Genomic DNA, 19,592 nt, shown 5'->3' with positions numbered 1-19,592 from the left:
ACTCAAAATATATTTGAATGCCTGATTCCTTAGCCCCATCACCAGGTTACACCTTACTAAAATTCCATATGTAAGTGTGTGTCTATATGAGGGAGAAAGATAATTATTTTAAATGAATCTTTGTGTATATCAAGTGTCTGGAACAAAAACAGAAACAACAAAAAATCTTTCACTTACAACTGCACTGTCTAGTATGGAAATTATTAGTTAAATGTGGCTCTTTAAGTTAAATGAAATTCTAAGTTCCATTTCTCATTCACAGTAGCTACATTTTAAGTGCTCAGAAACCACAAGTGACTAGTGGCTACTGTATTGGGTATCATTACAGAAAGCTTTATTGGACAGTGCTGACTCGTGAGACTTGTGAAACTCTAGACTAGGGAAATGCAGAATCAAGTTGCTCTGCTTCTTGCTGAGTTCCATGGGAATTCACTCTGTGCTGTAGCTATGGAATTGAACAATGTAAATGGACACTGAGTACCCCTGAGGGCCTTTGAAGAAATGCACAAAAGTAAGAACTTACCTAGCCATGGGATTTCTATCTAGCTTTCAAAGTAAAATTTCAAAAAATGGGGATAAGGGGGACATGAGGAAGAAGGTCTTAAGGACCAAGATTATAGAATGAGAAGGGTGTGCAGTTCAGGTCTAATATTTCTGTGCTTGCTATATACTGCTACTCACATCCACACTTCAGTGATTTGCTCTGTCAGGGATAACCAAAGAATCCGTTTATGTAAGGTTTTAAATTGGATCTATATGTAAACTGGGGTCTATACCATGGTCATTTAAAGTGGGTATATGAGGGATGTGGTGAGGAGTTCAGGAGTAGATCAACTATGGTTTGAAGCAGTTATTCACAGACTGAGCTTCTCCTCCAGCTGTGTCATAGCTGTTTCAGGAAAACAACTGTCTTACAGTTTGTCCAGTGCCTGATCTGAAATTAGCCGCACTTTCTCCCCAGGGTATCTTCATTTCCCTGCAGATTTTAAAAATGATTATACATCAAACCCTGTGGACCTGGTCAGAAGTGCTGTTCCATTAATTATAATGCAGATCATGGTTGTGGCTTCTGCATGCAGATGTGCATAAAGAGCCTGCAGATGTGCACAAAGGAAAAGCTGTTGAAAAGGTTGGAATACATTGCACTGGTGCCAGGCATATTTATCACAGGGTAGTCACTGAGAATGCTGATGGATTTATTTCATGACCTGGGCAGTGTCAATTATGTAAAGGGCAGAGACTGGGTTGAGCTAATAGAAAAAAAAAAGTACATATACATTTCCTTCCCCAAACCCCCAAAAGCGAACAATGTGTGTTTATACATTTTTTTGAAGTTTCAGATGGAGACTTAATGGTAAGCAATTAGTTTTTACTATGGGGACTTAATTTCAAAAACTGAAACTTACTAAAATGATAGCTTAGTGTCTTCATTGCTGATGATACTGGGAAATCGGAAATTCATTGTTGACTTGATTTATATGGCATTGACTGTGAAAGGGTGTTATTGTAGCCATTAATGTTTTTAAATTATAAAAAATTTCAAACATAACAAATGTAAAGAAGACAGTACAGCAAACTCCCATATATTCATCACCCAGACTTTTTTTAGATCTTTCTCAATGTTATTTATTTATTTTTATTGAAGTTTAGTTGATTTACAATGTCGTGTTTCTGGTTAAGCAAAATGATTCATATTCTTTTCCATTATGGTTTATTATAGCATATGGAATATAGTTCTCTGTGCTATGAAGTAGGATCTTGTTAATCTATTTTATGTATTGTTGGTTGTATCTGCTAATTCTACATTTCTAATTTATCCTTACTCTTTTCCTTTCCCCTCTGGACACTGTAAGTTTGTTTTCTCTGTCTGAAGTCTGTTTCTGTGTTGTAAATAAGTTAACTCGTGCCACATTTTAGATTCTACATACAAGTGATATACGGTATTTGTCTTTCTCGTTCTGACTTACTTCACTTAGCTTGATAGTCTCTAGGTGCATCCATGTTGCTGCAAATGGCATTATTTCATTATTTTTTATGGCCGAGGAGTATTCCATTGTATGTATGTACCACACTTATTTATCTGTTCATATGTTGATGGACATTTAGGTTGCTTCCATGTCTTGGCTATTATAAGTATATTATAAGTAGTGCAGTTAGGAACATGTGGGTGCATTTTTTTTTTTTTTTTTTTTTTTTTTGCCATCACCACAGCACATGGAAGTTTCTAGACCAGGGTTTGAACCTGTGCCACAGCAGTGACAGTGCTGGATTCTTAACCCGCTAGGCTACCTAGGAACTATAGGGGGTGAATGTTTTTTTTTGAATTAGAGTTTTCCCTGGATATATGCCGAGGAATGGGATTACTGGATCGTATGGCAGCTCTATTTTGGTTTTTTAAGGAACCTCCATACTGCGAAGTGGCTACTACATACCACTCCACACACACACACTCAAAAGTGGCTACCCCAATTTACCTTCTCAGCAGCAGATTCCTATCTCCCAGATTTAATAATTAAGATTTTTATTCCATTTCTTTCACTCATCCTTTTTCCCATCCTTTTTCTGTTTTAGTATACTAAAGCATATCTCAAACATTGCACTTGTTTAAATATGCATCTCTAAAAATATGAATAGATAAGCCATTTATACCAAAAAATTTTAAAGTAATTATTTATATCTAATTTATAATCAAATTATTTTGACTATCTCAAAAATGTCTTTTTAGTTTTAGTCTGTTAGAATCAGATCCAAACAAGAGTCATATGTTATAGTTGTCTCTTTTACTTTTTAAAAACAACTCAATAATATTTAGTGAATTTATAGAGTTGGGCAAACCATCATGACAGTCTAATTTTAGGGCATTTCTACACCCCCTAAATTTCTTTATAGCCCATTGCAATCAATCTCTGCTCCCACCTCCAGCTCCTAGGAAACCACTGATTTGCTTTCTTTTTGTGTAAGTGTTTCTTTTCTCAACATTTCATATATTAAATCTTTTAAAATCTAAAGAAGTTTCCTCCTTTTCCCCACTGCCATTCACATATTGTTCTATAGAATTCTCTGTGTTCTGGTCTTGTTTTTCTTCTTTCTAGTTCCGTTAGTTTCTTTATCTTTCTTCCTCTCCATGTTTCTTATAAATAGAATTTCTCTCCAGATCAGCATTATCCAGTATAACTTCTGCAATGATGGAACTGTTCTGTACCTGCACTTTCTAATGGCTACATGTGGCTGTTGAGCCCTTGAGATTGAGAATTTAAAATTTTACTTTAAAATTTTAAATAGCTACATGCAGCTAATGGCTGCCATATTAGTGCAGCTGTAAAGGCTTAATCAGATTTAGGTTCAACAGTTGAGGACATGAATATTTCACAGGTGGTATTACATGCTTCAAATTGGGTCATATCAGGAGGCATACATGTTTGCTTGTCTTACTTTCAGTGATGTGGTGGTTGGTTGACCAGTGTGTTCAAGTGGTGACAGCCTGATCTCCATGGTACAGCTCCCCATCACCATTTTATCTAATGATTTTGTCCATTGATGAATTTTGCCTGAAGCAGTTAATTCATTAGGGCTTGAAAAAAATGATGATTTCCTAATCCTTCCACTTTTATGAACTGGAATTCCTTCATCAACTAGAATTATTTGGTTGTCCTACATTCCGCAGAGAAAACGCAAGATAAATGCTTAATTTTTTAACCTTTAATTTCTGGAATAAGTAATGTATGCCCTAGTTATTTCCAATAGTGTTCAATGAGGACATTAAAAAATTTTTTTTGTTTGTTTTTTAGGGTAACACCTGCAGCATATGTAAGTTCCCTGGCTTGGGGTCAAATTGGAGCTGCTGCTGCAGCTGATGGCCACAGCCACAGCCATAGCCATAGCAATACCACATAGCAATGCTGGGTCTGTGACATATACCACAGCTCACAGCAGCACTGGATCCTTGATCCACTGAGCAAGGCCAGGGATCAAAACCATATATCCTCATGGATCCTAGTTGGGCTCATTACCACTAAGCCACAACAGGAACTCCAATGAGGAGATTTCTTTCTTAAGTATCATTATGAATTTGGGGTTTATATAGTCAGTGTTTTTTAATTAGTCGTATTTATATATTTTTGATGCTCAGCATATCCCGTCTTTGGCCAGTAGGATCTCTTTGTGTTGACTCCTGTGTTCTTTTGATAAGACCATGGGGAACATTAGGGAAATGCAAATTAAAACCTCAGTGAGATACCACCCCACACCCATTAGGATGATTACTATATATCTATAAAACCCCCAGAAAGTAACAAATGTTGGACAGGATGTAGAGAAATTAGAACCCTTGTATACTGTTGTTGAGAATATTTGAAATGGTATAGCTCTCTGGAAAACAGTACAGTAGTTCCTCAAAAAATTAAAAATAACATTACTGAATGATCCAGCAATTCCTCTTCTGAATATATATACCCAAAGGAATTGAAAGCAGGGACTTGGAGAGATGTTGTGTACCCACATGCATAGCAGCATTATTCGCAATAGCCAAAAGATGAAAGCAACCCAGGTGTCCGTCAGTGGATGAATGGATAAACAGGTTGTGGTATATAATACAATGAAATACTGCTTAGATTTTTTAAAAAAGGAAATTCTGACACGTGCTACATCTTGGATGAACCTTTAGGACATCTGAGTGAAATAAGCCAGACACAGGAGTAGTATTGCATGGTTTTACTTACATTAGATACTTAGAGTAATCAAACTCATAGATAAAGGAAGTAGAATGGTGGTTACCAGGGCTGTAGGGAGAATGGGAGTCATTTTTTGATGGGTTTTGAGTTTCGGTATTACAAGATGAAAAGTGTTCTGTGGATGGATGGTGTGATGATAGCATAACAGTGTGATTGTACTTAATGCCACTGAGCTGTACACCTAAAAATGGTTAAAATGGTAAATTTTATTTTGTGTTTTGTATATTTTAAAAAGCAGTTTCACGAAGTGTCATATGGGTAAAAGCATGACTGGAGTGCATTTAAGTGAGAATGAAAGTGGAATTGCAGAATCTAGATATAGGCAATAATTTTAAACTTTATAATATTTACAAAATGAAAAAGATTTAAAAATCCATTTATATGCTACTTAAAATTAAGCATTGTTACATTTTCTTTATTTATGTGTATATTATTAAAGAAGTTTATGTTATTAAAAAATCCAAAGGAAGTATTTCCTCCCTCAGTATTCCTGACTTTTAAACATATTTAAACCAAACTTATCTTGGAATATCAGATCTGGAAGAGTCATGTAGAGCATATAGTTTAAACTCATTTCCAGGAGGTTGCGTTTGTTCAAAGTCATGCAGCTATGTGGTGGTAGGTACAGCTGGTAGAATACCTATCCGGTCTGATCTAATCACTGCACAATACTGTTTCTAGTATCCCCCCTGAAAACTGGTTCTGCCTGTTGGTATCCCTGTCTCTATCAGTATCATCATATTGCTCTAGCTGTGAGGCCTGAAATATGGAGATAATCATTAATTCCCATTCTCCTCTTTCCTATCTCATATCTAATAAATTAAGTCCTGTGGATTTTTATTTGTAGCATTTATCACACTGTATCCTTTCACATTTAGTGATACTATAATTGATCATTGGGTTCAAGCAGTGGCAACCTTACCTTCATTGTTTAGTTCCCTATTAACTTTTTATGTAATGGTTTCATCCATTGATGAATATTACTCTTACCCTATTCAGAGCCTTATTCTTCCTTGCTTGTTCTTCAAAGCTTTTTGGCTTTCTCTCCATCTGCATTACTGCTTGGTTTTTCTTCTTAATATATCTTTCTGTACCTACTTCCATCTTACTCAAAAACATCTCCATGACCTAGCAGAAGTCTGTGGCCTGCAAATGTTATTTTGTGACTGCCTTTCCCCCCCCTCCCCTTTGGAAGCTTTTAGGCAGAGCATGGTCTCACCCCAGTTTGCATGAGTCTATTGCTTTTACCCAGCTTACTTCACTTATTTGCACTTCCTATTTGTTCCTGTATCCATTTTGAGTTTGACACCCCACCTGATATTTAGCATGGTCTTCAATGCCCAGAATAATGTCTGCAGTCTATTTTTACCAATTTTATTTTCTACCACTCCCTATAGGAAACCTTTAGCCATTTTCCTATTACTCTTTTTCTTCTCACTTACCTCTAACCAAATACCTTGACAATTGGCTTATTTCATACTTAGGATCAGTTTCTAGCACTGTGTGTGGAATTAATGGTGGGTTTTTTTTGCACTTGTTGGTTTCATAAATCTCTCTTTGAGAAACTCATAAACAGTGGGAGACTATGGGAAAGATTGGTATATAAACAGCTAACTTTAATAGTAAATAAAAAAGGACAGTTGTAAAGAGTGATGAATTCTTCTAGGGAGGGCAGACTTGGTAATTTCTGCCTGGGAAAACTGCATTATCTAGCTTTCCTTGACTCCTCCAAATCCTTGACTTCTTTCCTTGTCCTCCGACCACATCCTTCATTAACACATGATTTTTAGTTCTTTAAATCTTTAAAACGAGATTATAATCTCCTTGAGAACAGTGACAGTATTTGTATTTTAACTTCTGTATTCTTCCCTGCTCACGAAAGGTACTTGAATTTTGTTGAAAGTATATCAGTTAAGTTTTTTTATGACATGAAGCAGAAAACTGTCTTACTGTTTTAAGTGAAAAGCTTTATTAGAAGAATAATGGAGGCTCACAGGAATGAGAGGAGGCCAGAGGAGCAAGCTTGGAAAATGGACAGGAACCAAAAGGGCCCCGGATAGTAGGCCGCTGTAACAGCCTGCCCAGCTAGCTGTTCTCATTTCTGGATACTGTCACCATCACCACATTCCTCCAAAAATCAACCATAACTGAACCTTTGACTTTGGGTCAGTTCTTCTAAACTTCAGAGTTCTAAGCATTTCTGCCTTTCAGAGAGTAGAAAAAGGAAAGGTCTGTTCCCTTTAGCATCTCACACCAAGGCATCTCACAGGACTATCCACAAAACAGATTCCCCCAAATAGGAATAGGATTGATGCTGGATAGCTATATAGCCCCCCCTCCCAGCCTATGTTCCTCCCGGGGGTAGGGGGAACCAACGGTAAATGTTCATTAGTAATGGATGAAGAATGTATGTAATCTTGCCTTGGGAAATTGGAGAGAGAGAGAGTGTGGCAGAGAAGTGAATTATGGTGAGGATCCTTGAGCATATCGGGTAGGGAGAAGAGAGCGTTGAAGACTTTGGGAACTTAGGGTAGACAGCGGTAAGGAACATTCAGAGTTTTTACCTACATGGGGGAAGCAGGAAGTTAGATAGGTAGCATGAGGATCTCAAGGACACTATCATTTTATTTAGGGCTGGTTTTAGTCAGTAGCAAGTCTTTGGTGGGTCATCTAGGAAGTGAAAGTGGGCTCATATAGTTGGAGAGGCTAGATTTTTTTATTAGTTAAACATTTTTTTAACACCTGATACATCCGTATGGTAAAGAATTAAAACGTAAAAGGGTCTGTAGTAGAAGGATTTCCTCCCACCCTAGTTGCCATACATCAGAATTCTCCTTAACAGATAGTCATTAGTTTCCTATATAGGCTAGAGATTTTTAAAATACATTATAAACAAATGTGATTATTCTCCTCTCTCTCTTTTTTTTGCTCTTCCATGATTTTATTACAAAAATTAATAAAATTATATAAGGAATTTTAGAAAAAACATACAGGAGAATCAAATCATGATAATAGTTGTAAAAAAACAATATAAATATTTCAAAATGTTTGTTACAAGGATATTTTGATGTACATTTTGAAGCACTACTATCTATTTAACTTCTCCTGATTTTGGCACTAAGTTTATCATAATAAAACAATTTCCACAATACATTAAAAAAACCCTTATACAACCTAATAGAAAAGCAAACAAATAATTAAAAAATGGGAAGAGGATCTGAATAGACAGTTTTCCAAAGAAGACATACAAATGGCCAACAGGTATAGGAAAAGGTGCTTAACATCACTGATCATCAGGCAGATGCAAATCAAAACCACAATAAAATATCACCTCACACCTGTAAGAATGGCTGTTACCAAAAAGACAAGAAATAACAAGTGTTGACAAAAATATGGAGAAAAGGGACCTGTATATACTGTTGGAGGGAATATAAATTAGTGCAGCTACTAAGGAAAACAGTATAGAGGATCCTCAAAATATTAAAACTAGAACTACCATATAAACCAGCAGTTCCACTTCTTGGTATTTATCCAAAGGAAACAAAATCACTATCTTGAAAATACACCCTAATGTTCAATGCAGCACTATTTACAATGGCAAAGACATGGAAACAAGTGTTCATCAAGAGATGAATGGTTTTAAAAATGTAACATATTTACAATCAAATATTATTCAGCCATAAAAAGAAGGAAATTCTGCCATTTGTGACAACATGGATGGATCCTGAGGGCATTATACCAGTAAAGTTAGAGAAAGACAAATACCAATAACTGTATGATCTCACTTACATGTGAAATCCAAAAAAACAAAAAAATGAAACTGAAGCCATAGATACAGAGAACATATTGATGGTTGCCAGAGGCAAAAGATGAAATGAGTGAAGGTGGTCAAAAGCTACAAATTTCTAAATATAAAATAAGTCATGTGGAAGTAATGTATAGCATGGTAAATATAGTTAATAATACTGTATCACATACTTGAAAGTGGCTGAGAGATTTTTTTTTTCATAGTCATCTCTTGTTGGAATTAATTCTCCATTAGAATGTGAAAGAATTCAGGGGTTCTGAGCAAAGGTCATGGTTAGGAATGCAGAGTGCGCCCTCTTCAGTGGTACCTCTTGGCTACTCATGTTTAAGTTCTTTGTAAGAACAGCAGTAGTTGAAAAACTTGTAAGATGCCAGCACCACAGAAAGACCAGTGATGGCCCCCTTTCTTCATGTTAACACACTTGTTGGAATACCTGTAGTAACCTCTTTGAAACGCTCCAGCAATGCCTTTGGGGTGAAATCCTGCATCAGTATCTAGCTTGGCAGCTTTGCTAATTTGACATCCGGGAGCTGCTTCTCCTTCAGTGGTATGATTGATGCCAACTTAGAGTCCTGGCTGTCCCTCCACTAGGAATTTTCTGATGCAGAAAAAGAGATGAATGTTTTGTAGATAAAAACATTTTTCTGTTGCTAATTATTATTGTATAACTTGAAACCAAATCTATACTCCAATTTCTTGTATCTTTTCTCACAAGCATTCAGTGTTCTTTTCCTTGCTTCAATAATATAATTACATCTGGCTTAGGAATGAAATGGTCCACTATAGTTCTCCATCATCACATCATGGTACAAGTTCTGAACAGTGTTGAGAAATTCCTTTTCATGCTGATGGAACTCTGTGGCCACATCTCTGAATGTTATTGATCCACAGGCCATGGTTTTAGACCTGCAAGAGCTGATGAATTCCCAAGGTCTCCCTTTATCAGAAAAACGCAGAATCCAGAAAACCCAGACCACCCCTTGTGGGCTCTGGGTACATCTACACAGTCGTTTCTGGCAACCCAGGCCATTTTTTTTCTTCGGTTGAGTGCCACTCACAGGCAGCGCACAACAATTAACATGGAAAAAGGCCCGAGGTGGAAGTCACCTCTTTGCTTGTTCTTTTCCCCTCTTGTGTACCAAATGATAACTAACATTTGTTCCACTGTTCTGTGCATTGCTTTTTTTCATATAATATGTATTGGAGAGCTTTCTTTCTTTTTTTTTTTTTTTGTCTTTTTGCTATTTCTTTGGGCTGCTCCCGCGGCATATGGAGGTTCCCAGGCTAGGGGTCTAATCACTGTAGCCACTGGCCTATGCCAGAGCCACAGCAACGCAGGATCCGAGCCGCGTCTGCAAGCTACACCACAGCTCATGGCAACGCCGGATTGTTAACCCACTGAACAAGGGCAGGGACCGAACCCGCAATCTCATGGTTCCTAGTCGGATTCATTAACCACTGCGCCACGACGGGAACTCCGAGCTTTCTACATCAGTATACAAAGAGTTTTGTTATTCTTTTTTTACATACGGGTTATTTACATGCCCCGTTGATGGACATGTAGGTCGTTTTTGGTCTTCTCCTATCATGGTTAATGCTGTAGTAAATGCTGCTGTTGAACATTTATTGTTTCTTGTGTCTGAGTATGTCGTTTGGATAACTCCTAGAAGTAGAACTGCTGGGCTAAAGAGTTTTGCATTTTAAATTTTGTAGATAATACCAAATCATCCTCCACCATGATTTCAACAAGTTATGAGAGTTCTGGTTTCCCCACAATTGAGGACGATTTTTAAAGATTCATCTTTGAGGTCTGTGTATAGGAAAAGAGCCTGAGGAGGAATTTCTTTTCACTTATTTTCACTCTAAGTCTCTGCGGGAGATTTCAGAGATAAGCCAGTGGGAAGTTGAGATGTGGGTAACTTTTAGCCTCTGGTTGAAGCAGCAGCGACCCCCGCCCCCACCGAATCCTTAAGTGCCAAATTCTTCATCATATATTACTTATACAATGGGTCTTTAGGCTGCTTTTTTTTTCCCACTCTCCTAAAGTTGCAGTCTAAATGTTTCATTTATTAAAAATTAAACACTACTGATATACTGTTTCTCAGCTTTATTGACATCCTTGCAATTCTTTCCGATGAGGATTTTAAGAAGATAACAGTAGCACTATACCATTTTTATACTCTGGAAATCAGCAATTGACTGATTCCCAGCAGTTGGAAAATAAAATTATTTCCAAGTTTTAGACTCAATTTAGTTGGGCTTTATTTCAGGTTGCATGTCTTGGCAAAGTTAAAATTCTCTGATGGGTCAAGTTTTCACCCTAAAATTTTCCTTCTAATAATTTAAAAAAGTGTTTTAGGCAGTAATAGTGTTTCTACCTTGTTACCAGTTCCACACCTCATTTTTCATTCAGTTGTAATTCCTTTGATTTCAAAGGGAATATTTCCCTTACCCCAGCCTTATGAGCTTCCACTGTTTGAGTTTTGCTTGAACTCCTTTTTTGTTAGTATGTTTGTTGAATTTACCCTTGCTTTGTATGTTAACCGGATATAGGCTGTTTAATACCTTTTTAAAATCATATGTAGATAGATAGTATATAGAGAAAATTTCACATAGTGTAATTCACCTTTTTTAGATGTATAGTTTTGAGGTTTCTTGTTCTTGTTTTTGTCTTTTTGTCTTTTTAGGGCCTCACCTGTGGCATATGGAGGTTCCCAGATTAGGGGTTGAATCGGAGCTGTAGCCACTGGCCTACACCACAGCCACAGCAACACTAGATCTGGGCCTTGTCTGTGACCTACACCACAGCTCATGGCAACACCGGATCCTTAACCCACTGAGCGAGGCCAGGGGTCAGACCTGAATCCTCATAGATACTAGTCAGGTTCGTTAACCATCGAGCCACAACAGGAACTCCCCATTTTGACAAATTTATACGGTCACATAACTCCACCACAATCAAAATACAGAATATTTTTGTCAGCTCCAAAAGCCCATCATGTTCCTTTTAGTCAGTCCCTCTCCCCCTTTCAATCCTTGATCTGTTTATTGTCTTTATACATTTTATTATTTCTAGAATATCAAATCAGTGGGATCATATAGTATGTAGCTTTTGCAATTGTCTTATTTCACTTAGCATAAAGATTTTGAGATTCCTCTATATTGTGGCATGCTTTCTTGCTTTTTAGTGATAGGAAGTGTTTCATTGTGTGGATGTATCAAGGGCCATTATTTTCAGTCTGTTTTTTTTTTTTTTTTTTTTTTTTTTTGCTATTTCTTGGGCCGCTCCCGCGGCATATGGAGATTCCCAGGCTAGGGGTCTAATCGGAGCCGTAGCCACCGGCCTACGCCAGAGCCACAGCAACGCGGGATCCGAGCCTCGTCTGCAACCTACACCACAGCTCACGGCAACGCCGGATCGTCAACCCACTGAGCAAGGCCAGGGACCGAACCCACAACCTCATGGTTCCCAGTCGGATTCGTTACCCACTGCGCCACGACGGGAACTCCTCAGTCTGTTTTTTGGAAGAGTGATTTGAGCTGATTGGTAAGGTTTGAGTACGTAGGTCAGTAATTTCAGGTCATCCATGGTCAAGCCTAGGTTACTCTATCAAAGTTCAGTAGTGTATTCTGGCATTAGAATCTTAAATTTTTGTAGGATTAGTCTTTGTAGAGGACATCACTTGAGTTAGACTTGGAGGCCTGAGGAATAGGAATGCCATGAAAGAATGTTACAGAGCAGTAAGTGAGCATGACCACTAAACTCACAGTTACTTTGAGAACTTGTCTTGCTCTTTTTTATATTTTTCACCCTCCAGTGACATTGGAGTCCCTTGACAGTTATTTGTTGAGTAAGCTGAATTCATCCCCAAACGCTGTCAGGTTGTGATTTTAATGTACTTTGTCCCTGAAGCATAGTTCCCTGTACCCTTAAAATAATTATGCTCCACCAAACACTGCCTCCCCAACCCCCACAAATGGCTATAAAGAAAGAGGGTCAGCCTCTTCACGTTTCCTTACATTAGTATTTCCTGTTCTTTTCATCACCAAGTGCCCAAGTCCTTTTTAATCCTTTGCCCATCATCCTCCCACCATGGAACCTTATGTTTTGGAAGATTTTCTCTATCATAGAACATTTAATAAATAAATAATTTCCTTATTTGGGAAAAATCAGTCAAAGATCTCTAGCTAGTTATCTAGCTAGCTATGTACCTGAGAGTAAACGAGCTGCTGGTTAGTCAGAAATAACCACGGTTAGTTGCATAGAGTATACATAATTCCTTCCAGGAGCAAATAAATTTATCTTTTAGTTAATTTCATTAAAGGAACATGTGCAACTTGGTTTAGTCTTTTAAAAATATTAGTGATAGCTTGAGGACACTCATTACTACATTCACACATCTCTAAAGGTCCAGAGACTTCCAAACTTGAAATTACTGTGTGCTTTCTTTTTTAGAAATGCCCGATCTAAATATTAACCAAATGATTTGAGAACTGGACTGGTGACTTACTTAAGGCCATGGGAATTCCAAAGACCTAAGGAGAGGCTTTGGCATTATGCTTCAGCTTTCATCAACAACATTAGCATTTCAGTCATAATTGTACAAATCCAGGTTGGGCTTTAGCGGGAAAATACTCTATCAGACTGGACTTTTTGTGTTGTTTAATGTCAGAAAACTCAATACAAACTAACTTAGGAAAAAAAGGAAATGTATTGAAACAATTCTAAAGGCCAGATTTGTTTCAGGTACTACTTGATTGAAGTTCAAGCATTGTTTCCCAAAACTGATTCTTCTTTCTGTGTCTCTAGGCTCTGACACTGCTGTTTGGGTTACATTCTCAGGCAGTTTCTTTCCTGTGGTTCTAGGTTGGCTGTAGCAGCTCCTGTCTGCATTTTTCCAGGTTCAAGTCCAGTGGAAGGAGAGAGGCTCTTCCTAGCATTTCCCAGAAGGAATTTGAGTCTCATTGACTCTGACTGAAATATATGGTCATCCTGTACAAGTGACTATGCTCAGGGAAATGATGCACTGATTGTTTAGGCTCAGGCCAATACATCTAGAGCTGAAGCCCTGTTCAGACATAGAGACTAAGAGCTGGGATACAGCATTCAGCAAGGGCAACTTGGGTTATAATTATCAAAGGAAGTAGGAATAGATGTAAGTTACCCCAATACCAGATGTCTGTACACTAGCATTTACACATGCTTGTCATTTTATTTATTAGGCACTGAGCTAGATACTTTCACAGATGTAGTTTCCTTTAATTCCATTCTCATAGTGCCTCTGTAAGATAGTTATTTTTCTCTCTGCTTTTAGTTAAGGAGATAGTCTCAGATTAAGTCATTGCCCAGTTTCATATTATCAATAATTGCTGGAACCAGAACTTGAGTCAAAGTCTTTCTGAATCCAACTGCAGTACATTTTTAACATTTCCTCTCCAGTGTTCAGAAAACATCCTGAGCAATAGCTGCAGTATCACTGGAAAATGATTGTAGTTGCTCTAATTATTTTGAAGATTGAAACACTCATTTGAATGTGTTTGTAAAATGATGAATTATGTTATTTCTAGCTGATTTCTTTGGTAGGCTCATATGAGCTACATTCATTCATCGAATAAATATTTGTTGCGTGCCTATTATGCTCCAGGTACCCTTCTAGGAACTGAAGATAAAGCAGTGAACAGAACAATTACCCCATGTTAAGGGTCTTACATTCTCTTGTAGACAAAACGCATGAAAGAATATATAATATAAAATCAGAGGATCATGAGTCTTCCTTTTTTATTTAGATTACTGAAGGGGCATTAGCCCTTGCAGGCATTTATTTGTTGGGGCAGACAGAGCCATAAAATTTCATCCATAGTTTGCCTAGTATTGACTCTGGTAAAATGCAATGAGGCCAATCTCAGATCAGGGCCAGAAGCATGGTAGAAAAATAAATGAAATAACTATTTAAAATCAATAAGGCTGTAAGGAAAGCCAAATGAATTAAACATTAATTTATATTCAAAACACATTTTCCTCCATTGTGGATTTTTTTTTTTTTTTTAGCTTTTAGGGCCACACCCACGGCATATGTAAGTTCCCAGGCTAGGGGTCCAATTGGAGCTACAGCTGCTTGCCTATGCCACAGCCACAGCAACACAGGATCTGAGCCACATCTGTGACCTACACGACAGCTCACTGCAATGCCGGATCCTTAACCCAATGAGCGAGGCCAGGGGTCGAACCTGCGTCCTCATGGATACTAGTTGGGTTCATTAATCACTGAGCCACTAATGGAACTCCCCCTGGGTTGTTTTTAGAAAGAGTTTTTTCCTCCCTCCAACCACTACCTTTTCTTCACACACAGAGAACTGTAGACTCTTGAGAGCAATGATCCTCAAAAGGTAGCCTTTAGATATCTGGGGGTGCCCTTTTAGAAGGTTTAGGAGGTTAAAACCATTTTCATCATCAGACTAAAATGTGATTAACCTTTTTCCTTGTGTTGACATTTGGTCTGATGGTGCAAAAGCAGTGGAGGATAAAACTGTTCATGTTTTAGAGTGAATCAGTACAATGACACTAAACTCTATTAATAGTCATATTCTTAGAGTTAAAAAAAAGTTTTACTTAAGAACATTTTGATTAATGAAAAATTAGTTTTACTAGGTCTTAATTCTTGAGTAAATGTCTTTTTAATATCCTGGGTGATAAAATGGGAATCATGCATGTAACACTTTCACCTGCATATCAAAGTGCAGGGGTTCTTGAGGAAAAGCACTTTTGTGATTGAATTGTGAATTGATCTAGCTGCTTTTTTCATGGAATACTGTTTTTACTTGAGAGAACAACAGGCAAACTATGGCTATTCAGAGTTGGGTGTTTGGCAGATATTTTCTCAAAAATAAAGTTATCTTTCAAGGCAAGTTCAAGGAAAACAACTGGGAGTATTTGTTGCCAATTATAATAATTTGGCCTTTCAAGTGAAAACCAGAACTCTGGAATAATTGTATTAACCACTATGAGCTTGACAGTGTCCCAGTATTTAAAGACTTTTTTGATGATATTGATAAGTATGTTTTTGAAATATTATATAGTGAAATGTGTCACCATTTGAAAGAGCTGCATAAGTTAGTGAATTAGTATTTTCTAAATGACTAGTGACATGGTGGTTCAAAATCATGCAAGTTAGAAGATCCATTCAAAATGCAAAATAAACCAGTATATTTTTAATGTGAGAAAGTATGAAAATTTCATTCATACGGTTTCAGATTCTGTATTGCAACTTTTTTTTTTTAAGGGCTGCACCCACAGCATATGGAGTTTCCGGGCTATAGGTTGAATGAGAGCTACAGCTGTCGACTTACACCCCAGCCACAGAAACGCAAGATCCAAGCTTCATCTGTGACCTACACTACAGCTCATGGGAATGCTGGATCCTTAACCCACTGAGCAAGGCTAGGGATTGAACCTGCATCCTCATGGATACTGGTTGGATTTGTTACCACTGAGCTATAACAGGAACTCCGCAACTAACTTTTCATAAATTATCATTGACACATCTTGGTTTTCTATCAAAACAGAATATCCACAACTATCTAAAATGACTACTAAAATAACCTTTTTTTTCCCCAGCTATGCATCTCTCTGCGGCTGGATTTTCCTTATACTTTAGTCAAAACAACGTATGACAAATCGAAGCCAGGCTCTTTTATGAGAATTTGGCTATCTTCTTCTATTAAGACTGTCTTTTCATTCATTTTTTGGGGAGAATACATTTACATTTGACCCTTCAACAACACCAGTTTGAGCTACATGGGTCCACTTATACACAGATTTTAAAAATACTAAAAACTGTAGTAGTACGCTATCCATTGTTTAGATGTAGAACCGTGGATATGTTACACTTGGATTTTTTACTGGGTAGAGGGTCAGTGCCCCTGAACTCATGTTGTTTGAGGGTTAACTATATATATATATATATATATATATATATATGTATATATATATATATATTTTGTCTTTTTTAGGGCTGCACCCGCAGCATATGGAAGTTCCCAGGTGAGGGGTTGATTCAGAGCTATAGCCACCAGCAACACCAGATTCGAGCCACATCTGTGGCCTATGCCACAGCTTGCAGCAACACTGGATCCTTAACCCACTGATTGAGGCCATGGATCAAACCCACATCTTCATGGACACCTGTTGGGCTCTTAACCCACTGAGCCACAATGGGAACTCTTAAAGTTAACTATATTTTTAATAACCTGTGTCATTTATGTTAACATTTAATAGGTTTATTTTTGTTTCAAAATAAATTAATAAAAACTTTTTTCAGTTTTAATTTATAATAGTACAACTTTTTATATAAGTTATAAGCAAAAGCTCTTTGAGATCCTCAGTAATTTTTAAGGGACCAAGAAAGATTGAGAACTGAGATGTTGAGAACTGCTGCCTTAAGGGCGGTTTTTTCCTTCCAAGGATCAAAGATGTCTCTAAGTTCTCTACTTTATCTGCATGGTGAACCTAAGTGATGGGTTCCCCACAAAAATGAAAGTTTAGTAGGGAATTCTTATTGGTAGAATTTGCAAATCCTTTTAAGCAGAGTCTAATTTCTAATAATTAAGAACCTGGACTAGAAATCACTAGAGCTTTTTTATTAAAATTAGAGGATTTGGAGTTCCTGTCGTGGTCGCAGTGGTTAACGAATCCGACTAGGAACCATGAGGTTGCGGGTTTGATACCTGGCCTTACTCAGTGGGTTAACGATCCGGCGTTGCCATGAGCTGCGGTGTAGGTCGCAGATGCAGCTCAGATCCTGCGTTGCTGTGGCTCTGGCATAGGCCGGTGGCTACAGCTCTGATTAGACCCCTAGCCTGGGACCCTCCATATGCAGCAGATGCAGCCCCAGAAAAGACAAAAGGACAATAAATAAATAAATAAATAAAATTAGAGGATTTGGTTTCGGGATTAGGCTGAGGTCTTTCTGGATAGGAAGCAAGCATAGGGCCAAGAAATATCCTTGGTAGATACTCCAGCAAATGACTCCTGCATCTAGGGCTCCTCACCTCTTTGCAGGTGGAATTACCTCTTTACCTCAAGCTTAGCACCCTTCCCTAAGCCATTAGTGGCCGAGTCAGTATATCACAGTAGGAGACTCTTTAAACTCCCTGGCAGGTGGCAGGAGAGGGGGAAACCATAGTTGATGAATGGGTGTTCTTAGTTTAAATTGTGAGGGTCTTTTCTATAGGGTATACTACACTAGTTGTGTGGCTAGCTCCTATGACAGTTACATGTGGGTGGGATAGGCTTTCATCTCCTTGCCTTAGGTGCCCTCAATTCCACATAAGATGTTCAGGGTTTAGGAGTTCCCATCGTGGCTCAATGGTTAATGAATCTGACTAGGAACCATGAGGTTGGGGTTCAATCCCTGTCCTTGCTCAGTGGATTAAAGATCCGACATTGCTGTGAGCTGTGGTGTAGATCACAGATGAGGCTCGGATCCCACGTTGCTATGGCTGGGGTGTAGGCCAGTGGCTACAGCTCCGATTCAACTCGTAGCCTGGGAACCTCCATGTGCCGCGGGAGCAGCCCAAGAAATGGCAAAAAGACAAAAAAAAAAAAAAAGATGTTTGGGGTTCAACTTTTTTCATAAGTTGGAAACTGCTTCTACTTTAAACAAATTCTACACTTTAAATCAGGATAAATATTATATTATTATAAAGACTGATAAAATTAAGGATGTTCTCACAGTGGTAGAAAAGAGTCATTTTGCTCTTTATGAGACTGAATGATGAGATTTGATACATAGGCTATGAAATTAAGCCCACGGGTGGTACTTAAAACACAACAGAGGTAACGATCAAGAAGTATGTGAATTCCCAAATTTTATAAAATGGCATCATATTTCTCAGGGCTGATGGTATTGAAAGAAAAAATAAATATTCCACAAAATTGTCTATTTTCTAGTTAAACTGGTGTCCTATAACTGTATCTGAAAAGCTAAGTTGTAATTTTGAGGACACCATGGATGAAAGAGAAAAAAATTACTACTACTAGTAACAGATGTGAAATTACATTAGATAAATATAATCATTAGTTTCAGTCTCACCCTGGTTAATTTGTTTGTGGAAATGTGCAACCCATTATTCATTAGATAATTTTTCACACATTGATTAGAAAGCCATGTCGAATTGTGACCCTGCACATTTGGGCTTACCTATCTTGCAATGAAGTATACCGCTTACAATAGTGGAAATGGGGGACAAAATGTTTATCTCAGGCTGATTTTGTGCCAATAAATAAAGTAAATCAATAGCCAGTGAAGTGTGAACAACATTTCTCTGCTGTATAATATGGTTTTGGGGGCAATTTGACATGCTACAAGGGGAAACAAGGGTCTTGAACAGAAAGGTAATAAAAGCAAATCATGCTGGTAACTGTTATTGAAGTCCTGTATTTTTCTATACTTGGGCAGCTTTAAGATGTGAAAAATAATGCACATAAAATTATAAAAATATTGAGGCAGCTTTCCCCCATATTTATAAACATTCTTTCTTATAGCTAAACTTGATTTTATTGGTCATGCACTCTATACCTGTGACAAATCTTTTCTCTTTTCTATTTGATCTAATTTAGTACACAAATTCAGATAACATTAATGTATTTATAGCAAATGCAACACAAAGATCTTAAATTTCAAATAGAGTTTATTAGCACTCAGTAAGACCCTATCTGAATTTTACCTTTCAAAATTCAGGTAACTACTTAAAGTAATCAAAAATCCCTTGAATTAAAAAAATATATTTTCTGCCCTGCAAAAAGCTTCAAGGAGAAACTCCCATTTTTCTCATTTTGCCACCTTTCTTACCATTCCAAGCCCTGCAGAACCATAGAAAAGTCAATCTTTTTTCTAATTCTCTGGAGTAATGATATAAATACATTCATAAATGTATCTTCTTGCCAGTTTGAACCTCAGGTGTCTTTTAAATTAAGATGAAAGTAACACGTTTTTCCACATAATGCAGGCTGTATTCAAGTAATTAATGGTTAATTAAAAGCAGGCTTTTTTCTG

The 19,592-nt window shown here is 37.5% G+C and overlaps 1 long non-coding RNA gene and 1 pseudogene across 1 annotated transcript in view; one reads left to right on the top strand and one right to left on the bottom strand.

Moving 5' to 3' along the window:
• The window catches only part of LOC110259769 (uncharacterized), a 108,958-nt gene that overhangs the window by 8,794 nt on the left and 80,572 nt on the right, over window positions 1–19,592 (top strand). The window lies entirely within an intron of this gene.
• The window catches only part of LOC146405597 (ATP synthase F(0) complex subunit f, mitochondrial pseudogene), a 77,788-nt pseudogene continuing 67,048 nt past the window's right edge, over window positions 8,853–19,592 (bottom strand).

The sequence above is a fragment of the Sus scrofa genome, chromosome 2 (genome assembly GCF_054392235.1).
Source record: "Sus scrofa isolate SSC_HxYL_T2T_F1_AM1 chromosome 2, Sscrofa_HxYL_maternal_Yorkshire_Landrace_v2.0, whole genome shotgun sequence".
NCBI classification, from domain to species: domain Eukaryota; kingdom Metazoa; phylum Chordata; class Mammalia; order Artiodactyla; family Suidae; genus Sus; species Sus scrofa.
Note: the sequence above shows the minus strand (reverse complement) of the source record. Positions and strands in the feature narration are given on the sequence as shown.